The 16,610-nt window shown below is 36.7% G+C and overlaps 1 protein-coding gene across 6 annotated transcripts in view; it reads right to left on the bottom strand.

Moving 5' to 3' along the window:
- The window catches only part of IP6K1 (inositol hexakisphosphate kinase 1), a 64,058-nt gene extending 47,989 nt beyond the window's left edge, over window positions 1-16,069 (bottom strand). For 2 of the 6 annotated variants that reach the window (XM_051986405.1, XM_051986427.1), the window contains exons 1-3: window positions 15,892-16,069; window positions 14,496-14,573; window positions 7,048-7,119 (exon numbers count right to left, since the gene is read on the bottom strand). The gene's annotated coding sequence lies outside the window, so the exon portion shown is untranslated. The remainder of the gene's footprint in view (window positions 1-7,047; window positions 7,120-14,495; window positions 14,574-15,891) is intronic. The other 4 variants (XM_051986416.1, XM_051986447.1, XM_051986396.1 and 1 more) reach the window with 2 other exon arrangements.
- Window positions 16,070-16,610: the final 541 nt, after the last annotated feature.

The following is a 16,610-nucleotide window of genomic DNA, read 5'->3' as shown; positions in this document are numbered from 1 at the left end:
GCACAGGGAGAATTGGATTCAGAAGGTATAAATAACCCAGGAAGAAAAACAAAAATGCAAGCAGTTTATATTCATTTGCCAGTGTTCTTTCTTTGGGTGTAACTGCTTCTGTCCATCCTTGATCAATTGAAACTGAATTAGATCTCTTTATCGAAGAGATCCACAAGAAGCACATTTAGAGCACAAAAATTGCCAAATGATAGCAAAAACAGCTGTTAAAAAAGAAAAGTTGAAAAACAGTCAAATTTTGAAAACAAGCAAGGCAGCAAAGAGTGGGGAAAAGCAAGCTTGTTCTTGCAATTAAGGAAGATCTGAGCTAACACCTAGAAGTTGTACAAGTCATCCTGAAGTTCCTTCACTACTGGATACTTTCTATAAAGACTGCAAATTTCATCTGCATTGTTTAAGGGATTCCTCTTTGGGAACTTCCCTTGAATCTATGAAGTCATATATCTGACAAAAAAAAATCCCCCCACCCCCAAATTACTGAGTTTTAAAAATAGTGGCTGCATAAACCCACTAATCACCTATGTAGCTTCAGACAAAAGCACAAACTTGGCATTATACTTAAAATATTAACTGGAAATTATAATCTGTTCTACAGATTTCCAAATTTTTATCAGTAACAGTTCTCAACTTAAAAGATAAGATACTTCCCTTTTTTAGTTTCCTCCTCTGCAGAATGTGAGGTTGGGATTAGTTAGTCCCTAGGGAGGTGACTTATTCAGAACTGAGACTTAGAGCTTTTGATAAGGGACCAAGCAGAAAAGTCCTGTAGATAATTTATCTGATAATAATACCTAATTTCATGGGGACAGGGAAATACCCCATGAGGAAAAAAGATCAGCGTATTTCCTGAAATTTTTAATCTTATAGAGTTGCCTCGTGCACTAGAAGGGACGTGACTAGAACAGAATAGGCTGAATTAAAGTGTAACTAATGAAATTATAAATGATTCTACTTATTTCTTTTCCTGCCTAATGGAACTACATGGTAAAACTTGTTTTGCAGCTTTCCAACAAATTCTGATTCAAAAAGCCAATAAAATTGCCAAAGATATAGAGTTTATTTATTAAAACTCTAATGAGTCTTCAAAATTTCCCAAGGCCAAGAAGGTATCAACACCTTTTCAACCAATGATTAAGTACAAGTACACTAAAGGGCAAGATGAAGTTAGCCCAGTAAGGAAGCAGCACAAGATAGGTAAAAATAAGCAATTCTGATCCCAGTTCTGCCACTCACTTAATGCCTGACTTCAGGTAAATAACATCCCCTCTCTCTAAGCCTTACTTTCCTCAGGTGGAAAAGAAAATGTTTAGGTTAGATGATTTCAAAGTAAACTTTTTCTAGTTTAAAAAAAATTCTGACATCAGAAAAATTATGTTGTATAACCTAACATCACATGTTACATATTTAGGAAAAGGGAAAATATTTGAAAAGGTATTTCTTGATGAGGGGACCCCGAAACTCTAAAGCTCCTTGAAGGAGAGATTTTCCTTGAACCCTGCCTCTATGGGACCCGCCCCTGGGAACCAAGATAAAGTGATTTATCGAGGTGGGGGGCTAGTTGAGTGCAGAGCTGGAGAATTCCAACCCTACTGAATTAAAGAAAGGCTCATTCAATTCTATTCAAGTCTAGCTCAAGCTGCGCTGACCAGTTCTCATCAAGACCAACTTCCAGCCTGTAGCCACGTCTTATAAAATGAGCCAAACTTGGGGCTCAGTCCTTGCAGAGGACCTAACATGCCAGGCCATGCCGTACTATGCCAAGGAAACCTCTGCCCACTGAAATGATATTCTCTTTCAGTGTTACCCTTTCTTTATCTTCCTCACCTATTTCCCTAATAAGATTTTATACCTCTCTGTCGGGATTTCTCTGCTAGAAATTCTCTCTCTCTGCCACAATTTCTCTACTAGAAACTTTACTTTTCTAGCAGGATCTTGCCACTAAGGAATTCAGTCTTTCTTTTCATGCATAATAAATAAAGGCTGACTTCCAAATGCCAATAATAAATTTCTTTTTGGGAAATGAATATAAACTGCTTGCATTTTTGTTTTTCTTCCCAGGTTATTTATACCTTCTGAATTCAATTCTCCCTGTGCAACAAGAAAACTGTTCGGTTCTGCACACATATATTGTATCTAAGATATACTGTAACCTATTCAACATGTAAAGGACTGCTTGCCATCTGGGGGAGAGGGTGGAGGGGAAAAATCGGAACAGAAGTGAATGCAAGGGATAATGATGTAAAAAATTACCCTGGCATGGGTTCTACCAATAACAAGTTATTAAAAAATAATAATAAACTTCTTTTTTACCAGTCTAGCTTTTCAGGTTAGTAAATTCCTTTAGGAAGGACCTCTGCACTGCCAGAAGGGAGTTTCAACAACTCCATACTCTGAGTCAAATATTAAGAAGATTTAAGGGAGCCAAACCTCTTCATTTGGTTCCCTGAACCCGAACCTGCCACTAACCTCATCATTTTACCCCTGACCACCAGGAACCCTAATCTCATCATTTGGAACCCCAACCCTAATCTCATTATCACACAATAAAAGCAATCTTTAAAATCAGTTAACTTGATAAAATAAAAAGTTATGATATTCAGCAGCATCATTCATAGAGGAGAGACCAATAAAGATTTCTTAAGGTATAATCAAATAAAAATTCTTTAAGCATAATATAAGGGAGAAACAACAAAAACCTAAATACACTGGATATAGGAATTATAAAATATTATGAAAACTTCTCAAAAAGTTGTCATGAGCCCTATCAAATATAACTAAGTCCAGAAAGAAACACTTTTAAAAGCTAAGGCCACGCTATGCAATGTAACACATACCATCATAAATATAACCGAAATTGTAGTTTAATTTTTTAACCCAAGACCACAAACTAATGGATGAAGGACAAGAACTGCTGAAAACATTAGCAAATATTTTGGTGCTGATTAGGTTTAGATCAGTATGTTTTTTCATGCATAATAAACTCCAAAGGAATAATTCAATCTAAGCATCAAAGGTCAATCATAAAAAAAGAATAACCAAAATTATGATTAGAAATAAAATCTTAACCCAAAGAAGAGAAGTGATCACAAAAGGTGAAAAAGGCAATTTTGATTTTATAAAATTAAAAAAAAACTTTTAGAGTTTTTACATGAACAAAATCATTTCATCAAGAATAAGAAAAACTATTAGGTACACACACACAAAAACCCTTTCCATAAAACATCTCTGATAAAAGTCTGCTACTCAAGATACTGAAGAAATTACAAATATATGAATATATAATACCTGTGTATGCTTATACACAGACACATCCCTCTCTATGATAAAACTTATCTTTTGCCTAGATTTTAAAGTCCTATCAAATCTATCGATCTATCTTTGCAGCTTCAGTAAACGTTATTCCTGTCTATATTATGGGATCTAATCAAAATGGTATTGTTCTGTTTCTTACACAATATTCTATGTCTATCTTCCATTTCCATGTTTTGTAGTGCTCCCTCTCCATCCTTACCCTCCAAACATGGCAGGAAATACTCTTCTTATATCCATTTCATTGAGTCTCTCCCTCTCTTCCTTTAACATCACAAATATAATAGAAATTAACATACAACTCAAGCAGCACCTTCTCCATGAAGCCCTTTTTGACCTCCCTCATCAAATTCTGTGCAAATATTTATATCTATTAATTTTATGCTATATGTATTTATATATTATTTATATATAGATTTATTATATATTATATATAAATACATATTTTTTACTTCTTGTTTTTCCTCTTTAGAATGCAAGCTCTTTATAAGTAGGGATTGTTTTCATTCCCCATATAGCCTCAAAATTGTTAATGGAACCTAATACAAAGTAGGCACTTTAAATCAAGAGATCCATATAAGGTGGTATATATATATATATATCCCTACATCTCTTGAAGTTAGGAAGTTGAAAATAAAGATGACCAAGAGACCTTCCTCAATAATGGGATATCAACAACTCCCAAAAGAATTGCAAGCTACCATATAAAACAATGCTTTGATCACTGATAGAGAGAAATGCAAATCAGACTCTTTAGATTTTTGTCTAAACGCCTCAAAATGTCCAAGATGATAAAAAGATCAAAATTGTTAACACTTGGCACAAAATTTGTGTTTGCAGATGCTTAATCAATGCTTGTTGATGGAATGATTTATGGCTACAGAAAGACAGACTCACTGTTAATGATGGTTTCAACTCAGCCAACTTATAGAAAATAATTCTGAATCATATAAGAAAATCACTAAATTGTTCAAATCCAACACTAAAAGGATACCAATCTCTGATTAAATGTAATGCCCCAAAACTAACAGAGATTATTATATAATTACAAAACACTTCACACAAATACAGATCCAAACTGGAGAATTATTAAGTATTCATGGATAGGCCAAGCCAATATAATAAAAATGACTCTACCCTAGGTCAATTTATCTATTCCGTGCTATGTCAATCAAACTACCATATAATTCTTTTAGAGAGTTAGGAAAAAAAATAACAATAAATTTCACCTGAAAGAAAAAAAGGGTAAGAAGATCAAGGAAATCAATGAAAAAAATGTGAAAGAAGGTGGCCTAATAGTATTAGATTCAAACTATATTACAAAATGCTACTCCTAAAAATAATCTGGTATTAAGAAATAAAGTAGCAGATCAATACAAAGTAATAAATGACCATAGTAATCTAATGCTTGATAAACCCAAAGATCCAAGTTTTAGGGATAAGAATTCACCATTTGACAAAAATGTCTTTAGACATTTAGAAAAAACTAGGCATAAACCAATAACTGACATCACACAACAGGATAAGATTAAAATGGATAAACAATTTAGACATAAAGACATATCAAGACAATTCCAATAAACTTCTTATGGAAAATGCTATTTCAGAGCAGAACTGTGAAAACTGAACAGAGTTCGAAGCACACTATTCCCTTTCCCCCTTTTTTATGTTTTCCTTATTTTCTTATGATTATACATGTATAACTTTGCTTGCTGTCTTGGGAAGGGAGGAAGAAAGAAAAATTTGGGGAAAAAAATACTATTAAATGGAAAAAAAACCAAAACATTAGAACAACATGGAAAAATGTTCCTATCAGACCTATAGATAAGGAAAGATTGAACAAACAAGAGATATGATCATGGGAAGTAAAATGGACAATTCTGATTTTATTTTGGATGGAAAATGCCATCCACATCCAGACAAAAAACTATGGAGACTGAATATAAATCAATATATGCTGTGTCCTTTTTTTCTTCTTCTATTTTTTCCTTGTTTTTTTCCCTTTTGTTCTGATTTTTTCCCCTCCCAATATGATTCATAAGGAAATACATAATATATATACATACACATATAATCTAAGTATAATTTTAATGGTTTTTATGTGTAATTGGGGAAAATAAAATTTCAAAAACGTATATGCAAAGCAAATACTGCCAAAATTGGAAGGAAAACTGGAAAATTGAAATTTACAGAAAATTTCTCTCATGAAGGTCTCATTTCTTAAATAGAGAAACTTGAGCCAAATACAAAAAAAATAAGATCTATTCCCTAATGGATATAAGAACAGGCAGTTTTCAGATGAAGAAATCAAAGCTACCTATAATGATATGAAAAAATGTTCTATTATATAGAAATGTATTTAACATGATTATTTCAGGAAAGGGGAGGGAAGAGAAAAAGGGAGAAAAATCTGGAACTCAAAATATTATAAAAATGAATGTCGAAACCTGTCTTTACATGTAATTGGGAAATATAAAATACTATTAAGTGAGGAGGGGGGAGAGAAAAAAAAAATGCTCCTAAATTGGAGGGAGAGAATAAAAATGTTCCTAAATTTTGATTAGAGAAATGCAAATCAAAACATCTCACACTATTAGATTGGCTAACAAGGCAGAAAAAGAAAATGACAAATGCTGGAAAGTATGTGGAAAACTGGGACATTAATAAATTACTGGTAGAGCTGTGAACTGAATCAACCATTTTGATCTGGAACTATGCTTAAAGGGCTATAAAAAAACTGTATATTCTCTTTGGTATAGCAATATCATTACTAAATTTATATCCCAAAGAGATAAAAATATAAATTTTATGAAAAAAATTTATAGTATTTTTTGTGTTGGCAAGGAATTGAAAACTAAGGAGACACTTGTTAATTGGAGAATAAATAAGTTCTGGGTATATCATTGTGATGGAATACTAGAAAATGATGAGTTTCAGAAAAATCTGGGAAGACTTTTATATAAAAAAATCATGCAAAGTGAAGTAAATAGTACCACTGTCATCTGCTTTCTAAGGATCAGCCTAGCTATCTATGTATAAAAATCCTCATCACCAATAAGTTGACAACTTGGACATGAATTCTTTGGTAATGGAAACCTATTAAACAGATTACAAAACAGCACTTGATTCGATGTTGTCCTGGTTCTACCATTTGTAAACTGATTTAGTGATCAGTATCTTAAAGGCAAGATCCTTGGGCAGTGACCAATGAGTTTTGAATCGAATCATATCAATCTTGACATTCTCAGTTAAAAATAAACCCCCAAGACAAAAAGTTGAAACTAAATAGAAGAATGATTCACAGGTCCTCCTCAAAGAGGCAAATAAGTAGTTTATTTGATTTTGATCATGCATCTAAAGGCAACAAGAAATATTTCACAAAACATTTGGGCATTTCAAATTACTGTGCTCTCAATAAGCATTTATAAAAAGAATCCTATAAAGATCATTGCAATTTATGTAGCAACATCTATTGTGGAAAGCAAGGATGTAGAGAAATTTTACTACCACAGACCATCCAAACTGAACTAATGTATATCTTAGTACTTGGTGTCTTCAACGCAGAAGAATGGATAGGGGAGCACAATGAAAAAAAAAGTCGAAAAATATGGCACAGGATCAAGAAATGAAAGAGATCAATGGATTATAAAATAGATAAATTTTTTTTATCATTCAACAAATTATTGATTAGACACTTATAATTATATGAAAGACAATTAAGACACTTACAATTGCAAGTATTTTCTCAAGAAAAGTCAGGAGGCTGTGGACATAGTCACCAAACAGCATAACCCCTTCATCCTCAAACAAAACAAAAACAAAAGCAAAAGCAGAGAATAGTCAATGATAGAGGGGCTGTGGGAAAACTGATACCGTAAAGCATTATTGATGGAATTTTAAAATTATAACAACCATTCTGGAAATTGGACATTATGCAACTAAGAGATCCCACTTCTAAGCTTAGATCCCATGGTCTAAAAAAATTCTTATTTACGCCAAAATTTGTTGTTGTTCAATAATATCCAACTTTCATGACGTCATTTTGGTTTTTCTTGGCAAAGATACTTGGGAGTGGTTTGTCATTTCTCCAACTCATTTTACAAATGAGGAACTAAGGCGAATAGGACTTAAGCGACTTGCCTCAGTGTCATACAGCTGGTAAGTGTCTGAGATCAGATTTGAACTGATGAAGCCTAATCTTCCTAATTCCAAGCATACTGTTTAGTGACAAAATTCATTTTTACATTTCTTTAATCCAATTATTCCAAATTGTATTCTAGAATGGTTGAGCCAGTCTAGTTCACAGCTTCACCAACATGTAAATTTTGATGCCTCCGTTTCCTTGTCTGAACCATAAATAACACTTGAAACGTTAAAGATCTTCATGTGTAAATTAGACAACCACTTGATGGTAAATAAGAATGTTTTGAATTAGATGGATAGCTGATAAAACTTCCCTTTCACCTCTCAAAATTATTTGATACAATATATATCTGCAGTTCATTTTAGTTGAACTTTTAAAGAATTTCACTCTGTCTCCTTTGCTGATTCACTCATATTCCTCTAATCTCTACATAAAAGGGTTTCCCCATAAGTATACATTTGGTCTTCTTTTCCTATCAATCTCATGCATTCCTATGGTTTCAATTATGACCTCCATGCAAATGACTGACTCCCAATCAATCTCCAGTCTTAATCATTCCCCATGAACTATATGTAGTCTGGCATCTCCAATTACTTGCTGATTATCTTAACCTAGATGGAGAGTCTGCCATTTGTCCTCCTTCAGACAAAGACAGAATCCTAGAATGTCCAAGTTAGAGAGGAATCATCTAGTCTAGTCCAACCCTCTCACTTAAGGATTCAGTCTTCAGAGACTCAGAGAGGTTGGTTGACTTGGTCACGATCATGGGCCTGAAGGCTGTTTAATGTCATAGAACATATTAATAATTAATACTGAAAAAATACTAAACATAATAATACTAAAAATTTCCATAAAAATGTTTTCAAAGTAGCTCAAAACTTTTTATTTTGAGCAATTCATTATCTCTAAGTGGTGGTCAGTATTCTTATCCAAAATATCAAAGAAACAGTCTAAAATCAAAATATGTACAAAAGTTGGTTAAGTTTAATAGATCAATCATAAGTTCTAGGCCTTGAATCCTTCCTCAAAAAGGGAAATTCTCTGAACAAAAGACCCACAAATCCCAACCCTGATACCATATGCTACTAAATCACTAACATCTTCCTTGGGGAGGAAAACCACTCCAGTTAATTATAAGGCATATATTTATCTAGATTTAGAATGGATTATTCAGTCCACAATCAACTACAGCTATGATGACATCCTGTTAAAAATTTAGCTCACAAAAAATAATAACACCTTAGACCCCTATCAATGATGTAATTTTAAAGAGAAATAAAATAATTTTCATAATTACAAACAATCCAAACCCCTGGAGCAATTCAAGGGTCAGATATAATGTCTTTTTGCCAATATGCAAAATCAAATGCAAAGAGAGTAGACAGAGGCATAGTCCCCAGCATTTGTAATACTATTTACAACCAGAGGACTAAGGAAAATACTTCAAATAATAATTATGTAAAAATAGAATCTTATTTTTCCAAAAGGCTTTGTTCCTATATAGTTGTGATTTGCTATATATATATATATATAAAATGTATGTTTATACAATGAATAAGTTGATCTTATTCTTTAATTAAATGTTTTTAGACATTAAAATGCTTTCACACATACTTACTCTGACCACTTTTTTCTAAACACCACATTTTCCTCCAAGACTAACAGAAACACGTTGTTTTAAACAGAATTTAAGAACCAAATTCATTTACTAACACACTCATTTAATGAGCATCTACTATATCCCCAGAGCCCCATTCATATTTAGGGCCTTTGTCACAAGAATAAATAAAAATGCACTCTCCTCACAAAGCTCAGGAGAGTGAATTAAATCACTGGAATTATCTTCTCCTCCACTAGAAAACTGGTCTCCAGCCCTCAAACACTATCATAGGTTTTGGCTTTAACTACCTTGGTAGAAGACCCTATAAAATTTTTTGAATATACCCAAACATTTCTCCCTCTTCCAACTAGCCATTGTGTGCTGCCTTCCTCCATTAGAATTTAAGCTACCTGAGGCAGAAAGTATCATACTTACTTTTATTTGTACCCCTACCCGAGCACAGTGCCTGAGACAGAGGAAGCCGTTAATAAATCTCTTTTCTATCTATGCATACACAGAACAATAATACAAGTAAAAGAGCAACAAAATCAGAGGCGCCAGCAAGGTTCTACAGACAGGTAACACATGTACTGAAATCTCAAAGGCAGCAGCTTAGCAGATGGGAGGGAATGCTGTCAAGGTAGGAGTAAGGCCTGAGTGTCGATCTCGCCTTCCCCTCTGTATGTAGCTACCTCTAAGGGTGGCAGTGAGGATCAAAAGAGATGAGTAGGTTAAATACTCTGCAAATTTTAAAATACAATACCTAAAGTCAAGAAGCAGTTACTAAGTGCTTATTATATGCAAAGTGCTGAGCTGGGTTCATAGTACAGTCAACTATCAACATTGGAAAGAGCATAGAAGTGGGAGTAAGGAGATCCGAGTTCTAGTTTCAGCCTTACCAGTAATTTAATGTGAACTTAGATAAATCACTTAACTTCGGTCTTAGACATTGCTTCCCTTTTCATCATCAAAATGATATAAAAATAATTGCCTTACTACAAGGGCCAATACACTCCGATACAATGCTGCTAAAACAATGGTAAGTAATGTAAGAGTGGTACAAGTTATTTTGAGAAAAAATGGCCAAAATAGAAGAATCACAAAACTAATCATTCCTCAATGATTCCACGAGTACAATTATATTCTAAAAATATCATTTAAGAGGAGGGGAAAAAACTGTAATACAAAAATATTTATAGCTGTTTTATCTGTAATAGCATGAATTATAAACAACCCATATGTCCAATGATTAGAAAATAGCTGAATAAGACATTCACTACATTGTATTAATGTAATAAGTTATTATTGTACCATAAAAATAAATATCAAACAAGGAAATAATACCTAAACAAAGTAATACAAAATAAAATCAACAGACCATAATAAAAACATTAATTCACATGCATAGCATTGAAAATATAACCAGAAAAACATTAACTCATATGTATAATGATGAAAATATAGCCAAAATAGATTTCAAACTAAACTGATAAATAACATCAATATTTTTTCATTTAATTTAATTGTTTTGTTAAATACTAAGGATTTATGTAAGATTTCACTTCACAGTTTACATGTTAGTTTGTCACTGTTAGTAGTTAAGTGTTCAATTTTAAAAATAAATGCCCAGATTTTACTTCAGTTTACTTTATTTACCAAACTAAAATAAGGGTGCATGCAAAAGCACTTTGAAAATCTCACGTGCTTTCCTCATATAAGAAGTGCAGATGGCGAAGTCCAGATGAGGAAACCATGTCTATACCAACACAGATCAGCACCTTCTTTGCAACTTTACTCTTAGAATTGCCTTTGAGCCCTGAGAAACAAAGGAATTTGCCCAGATTCATACAACAGGGCCAGGAAGCTCTGAGATGGTCTTTGAACCCAGGCCTTAATGGCTCCAAGACTGGCTCTTTTATCTATTATGGTACATTATCTGTATTTGGGTAATAAACAGACTATTGGATGGCATGATGAGGCAAATGGAATATTCTGGTAAAAAAATCACTAATACAAACCTTCCTATTTGCAGATTATCTTTAATAAATTTAAGACCAAAAAAAAAAAAAATACATTTAACAGTAAAATCAAACACAACTGTTCTTTGAGGATTCTACAAGTATTTGGGGACAGCTAGGTGGCACAGCAGATAAAGAATGCCAGGCCTGGAGTCAAGGAGACTCCTCTTCCCAAATTCAAGTTTGGTCAGACACTTACCAGCTATGTGACTTCGAGCAAGTCATTTACTCCTCAGCCCCTGCCCCATTTGCCTTAGTTTCCTCATTTATAAAAATGAACCGAAGAAGGAAATAGCCAACCTCTGCAGTACCTTTGCTAAGAAAATCCCTAATGGAGTCACAAAGAATCAGACACAACTGAACAAAAGGTATCAGCACCTTGTCATTCTCAAGGTCACACAATTTAAGTAGAAATTATTATCTAATACAAATGCCTCATTTTGCAAATGAGGAAAATGAGGCACAGGATTATTGGTCCCAAATCATAAAGGTATTAACAAGGGCAGGACTTTAACTTAGGTTCAAAATCTGAGCTCTTTCCACCATATCATGCTGCTTTGTATAGATTATCACTATGAAGAGATATCATTATTATATTAGCAAATCCTGGAAGTGTTAATTAAAACGAGATTTCTAATTGATGACATATTGGGGAATCCAACTTTTACTGTGCCTATAAATACATAAATGGTAATAAGGGGGGGGAAGTGTGAGTGTGAGAGAATCTCCTTCCAATTTAGTTAATATCGTCCTTTACATTTACATAAGCGTTTTCAGTTTAACTGGCTAATGTGTATTTGAGCCAAAACAGCTCTATATCAATTACCAAATTGTCCTTGATGAAGATATTAAAAGCTACATATTTCACTTTTCAATAGACTTAATTTCTGTCACTTATGCTCATGATGAATGGATAACCCATAAACAAACTAAATGAAAATACTCAGGGAAACAAGGAAAAAAGAATAACAAAGAAACTTTGTCTTTACCTAGGCTAAGTAAAACAAAATGAAATTAACAGAATCATAACAAAAACATTAATTTGTATGTATACCTATGAAAATATAACCAAAAATATTAGATTTCATACTAAGCTTACAAGGACAGAAATATCTTTCATTTAATTATTTTGCTACATACTAAGTATTTACATAAGATTTCACTCCACAGTTTACATGTTAGTTTGTCATTGTTAGTGGTTAAATGTTTAATTTTTAAAATAATTGCCGGCTTTAATCCTACAGTTAACAAATTGACTTAAATATTAGTACTTGTAAGAACACTAAAGTGTCTCCAGTTTTGGAAGCTTTCTCCCTTAAGAGATACTCCAAAGAAATAATAATGGGATAAATAATGATTACTTTTCAGAATCTTAGCAAGCTAAGCAAGCCTTTGATATTACTGCTCACTTCTTGGTGCTCTCTTCTTTCTAGTTTCCATGTCACTGCTCTATCCTACTTCTCTTCCTACTGTCTGAGTATCCTCAGTTTCCTTTACTGGACACTTGTCTGAGGCAAGCCTGCTAATGGCAAGGGTCCCACAGGACTTTCTCCTGAGCCTTCTTCTCCTCTCCTTCTATACAATTTTATTGAGTGGTCTCATCAGCTCCCATACATTAACTTTTCATCTCTTTGCTGATGATTCTCAAAGCTACTTACACAGCTCTAACTTCTCTAACCTCCAGATCAGCACCCCCAACTACTTATTGGGCATCTCTAACTGCATGCCCTATAGACATCTTAAACCAAACATGTCCTAAAAGGATTTCAAAATTTCCCCAACATTCCCTCTCTCCAACTTCCTAACTCCCTTCTTACTGTGAGAGAACCCCCCCCCCTCCAAGTTCACAAGCTATTTGTCATCCTTATTCCCTTCCTCTCACTTCTTGTGTCCAATCTTGTTGCTAAGTTCCATCAATTTCATCCTTGCAACATCTCTCAGACCCTGCCACAACGTGGGTGCAGGCCCTCATCACCCCACACCTATCACAACAGCTTGCTGGCAAGTCTGCCTGCCTCAAGTCTCTCTCCTGAGTTTCAGTCCATCCTCCCTTCAGCTGTCAAATTGATTTTCCTAAAGCCCAATTCAGACCATAACCCAACCCTGTCCCCCTCTCCAGTGGCTCCCTATCATCTCCAGGATTAAATATAAAACCTTATTTGTTATTCATGTCCCACCTCTCCTGTTTTTCCAGTCTTCTCTTATTTTTCTTTTCCCGCCTTGCCCCGCCATCCTATCCTCCATACTCTGTACCCCACCTTCTACCATCAGTCATCTCTGATTTCCCTTAACAAGAGTGTTTTCTCTCTGTTAATTATCTCTAATTTAGCCTACATCTTCTCTTTGTGCATGGTTGTTTTTATGCCATTTCCCTCATTAGAAGATGAGCTCCTTGAAAGCAGAGACTGTTCCGTTTTTCAATTTGTACCCTTGTTATTTAGAACAATGCTTTTCACATAGTAAGCACTTAATAAATGCCTCATTCATTTAAAAAAAAAAAAAAAAGACAGAGTATCATCTCCTTTTTATTTTGGCACTCCCCCCCCTCTCATTCCTAGCCTCATCAAAAAAAAAAAAGTCCAAAAATTTCAGAAAAGTATCTCCTGGGAACAAATGGCTTGCTGTCTTCTATAGTGAATTACTTACAACTCTAAGGTGCCAAGATACTAAGTCTGACCAGAACTCAAAAAGGGATTTATGCAAATACTTCAGATTTCATGAATTTTTCAAAATTCTAAGTGTTACTTAGGGGAAAAGGGGAAAACATGGGGTTAACTGATGTTCTTAATCTTAAAAATAAACCTCACTTGCAAAGTAACTAAAAAGGAAAACCATTCCAATGTTTTTGTTTCCTTATGACAAAGACTTATAATTAGGAAGCATTTCAACTTGTGTCATTAACAAATATACATTTCACTAGAAGGCTGATTTAAAGTTCCAAGTTAAAAATGATAGCTTTCTTTGCAATGAAATTTGGGGATTAAGATGAAGAAACTAATTCTTCCAATAAAATAGCAATAGTTGGATCTATTCTATAGATCCTATTTCTAAATCCTCAAAAACCAAGATGAAGGCTAATAAATGACTTTCACAAATAAACAGATATTCCCTTTCCTGGTTTCTATGCAAACTCCATTTTAGCACTGTTTGAACTTGGATTTACAATAAAATGGGACTCAGGATAACAATCAGCTCTATTTCCTGAACTTGATTTAACATCAGATAGCTAATAAGACAGCTTCCAATTGACGAAGTTGGAAGAATACTCTTATTTCTCCAAGGAAAGATCAATGGAATCCTAATTGTTCATATCAATGTTCTCCAAATCAGACAATAACGGAAAGATCGCACTACAGTTAAGAGTAATATGAATATTTAAAATATTCTATCTATTCCATAAAAACAAAATAGGTACCTCTGAAGTATTTGAACTGTGTGTCTTTGGGTAGATATATGCAAGGAGGCAGCAGAAGGGCATGTAGTACAAGGCACCCTGAAATAAACAAAAGAATTGGTTAGCACAAAGTCAACAATCTAAAAAGACATTTTTCATCTCAAGAAATAGGAACTACCTTTCCAGGAATGACGCTAGGAAAAGAAGCTCTTTTCCAATCTACTTGGGAACAAAATTATGATCTTGTCAGCATCAAGCCAGGTCTGATTGTGCTGCAAGACTCTGAAGCCAGCTTCCCACTGAGCAAGCACATCCTAATGCATTGCACACCCTGCCCTGGATTACTGAGCATTCAGATGGCTACTTCTACCCAAGAGAAATAAGGGAAAAGCTCTGTGACCCAAACTGAGGTAAGTCCCCGAGGAAAACAACCTGCTATCCACAGAGCTCTGGGATCATTCTCACTGCAATTCACTTTCCCGAAGATGAAGACATACATCCCTTTGCTCTGAGAGCGGGTCAGTCAAGAAAGCCAATGGCACAGCATCCTGTCTTTACTGTATATAGGGAGGGGCCTTCTGAACCCTTTCAATGATTATACAGACATATATGTGTGTGTACATATGTATATGTATGTGCATATATGAATGCACACAATGTGTACATACATACAACCACACATGCACAAGTATATTAGCACATGTGAATGTACATATGTATACACACGTATGTATATATTTCTATATTTCCCCTCCTTCTTTTGTAAAATGAGAATACAAATAGCACTTCCGTCCCAGGATTGCTGTTAGAATTAATGCATTTAGCGCAGTGCCCGGCACACAGTAGGCGCCACATAAATGTTAGCTACTATTGTTATTACTGTTATATAAGCTCCGCTCCCTTCCCTATCTCTGGCCTACCGCTTTCCTTCTGAACACCATCTCCACTTCGCAGTCCCCTTCCTCCCTCTCCTCCATCTCTTCTCCTACCAAGGGCTCTTTCCCCCTAGGCACCCACCCTCCCCGCAGGATCCCCAGGGCTTCTCTCTAGTCTCAGTTTCCCCATTTGTAAAAGAGAGCAGGTTTCCGCGGCTCCTCTGCCACAGCCTCAGCGGCCTTCTCATCTCCTCCCCCTCCTCCTCCCTTCCGCATCCCATTCTCCACCTCCCCCCCATCCCTCCTTCCATCTTCGCCCCCAAGGATGCCCCTTCCCCTTGCCCTGACCCCATAGGCTGAAGAGCAGGGCAGCCACCCGCCTCTCTCCCTGGGGACCCTCACGGCCCCCGGAGGTCCCCGGAGCCCCCTCCCCACGCCCTTGGGCCTCTAGGAGCGCAGCTCTCCCACGGTCCTCTCAGCTCGTCCAGAGCTCCCCAGCTCTCGCCCCGTCACTACGGGTTGGCTTCCTTCCCGTGACTCACCCGCGGGGCCCTGGCAGTTGACGGCCGCGGCTCTCCCCCGGGGGCTGGGCCCCCCGGGCCTCCAGGGTCTGGCCCGCCCAGCCGGCAGGCAGGCAGCGCTGGCGGCAGAGCCCCGACAGCGGCGGCCCTTCAGCGGCCGCTCCGTACCCGCTCCCGGCTCGGCTCCGACTGGGTACGAATCAACAACAAGATGGCGGCCAGCCGAGGGGGCGGGGGCCTGGCGTCATAGCAACCATACCGGCAAGGAATACGCCCCTCACCGGGGCTGGTTCCCCAATCACAAGCCGCTTCGCCCACCGGTTAGGGTCAGCGCCCCCTGCTGACAGGTCGCGCGGCCCGTCAGTCCAAAACCTCCTGCATCCCCAACGCCTACTCAGGTCCGCAACGCCAAGGGCACGTGACTATGACGGGTCTCTGCGCCTGGGCCGCGCGCTCCTAATTCGTGGGCTGCGCGAGCTCCCGGGCTGGGCGCGCGACGGCTGCTAGGTCACGGGCTTGACTGTGGTGCTGCAGGCCGGGCCGGGCCCAGCCCTGCCCTTAGAGAAGCTCCCGAAGCCCTAAGGCCCTTAGTCCCCGTGGGCGCCTCAGGAAGCAAACGAGCCCTTGTTGTTTTTCGGTGGATTTTTCCTGGCGACGCGGTGGACGGGATCGTCCTTGTAGCCTCATCCATGCCTATTCTCACCTCCCATCCCCCAAGGAATAAAAAGGGCCCCCTAGTG

Source organism: Antechinus flavipes, chromosome 1 (genome assembly GCF_016432865.1).
Source record: "Antechinus flavipes isolate AdamAnt ecotype Samford, QLD, Australia chromosome 1, AdamAnt_v2, whole genome shotgun sequence".
NCBI lineage: Eukaryota > Metazoa > Chordata > Mammalia > Dasyuromorphia > Dasyuridae > Antechinus > Antechinus flavipes.
This window is presented reverse-complemented; position numbering and strand designations above follow the sequence as displayed.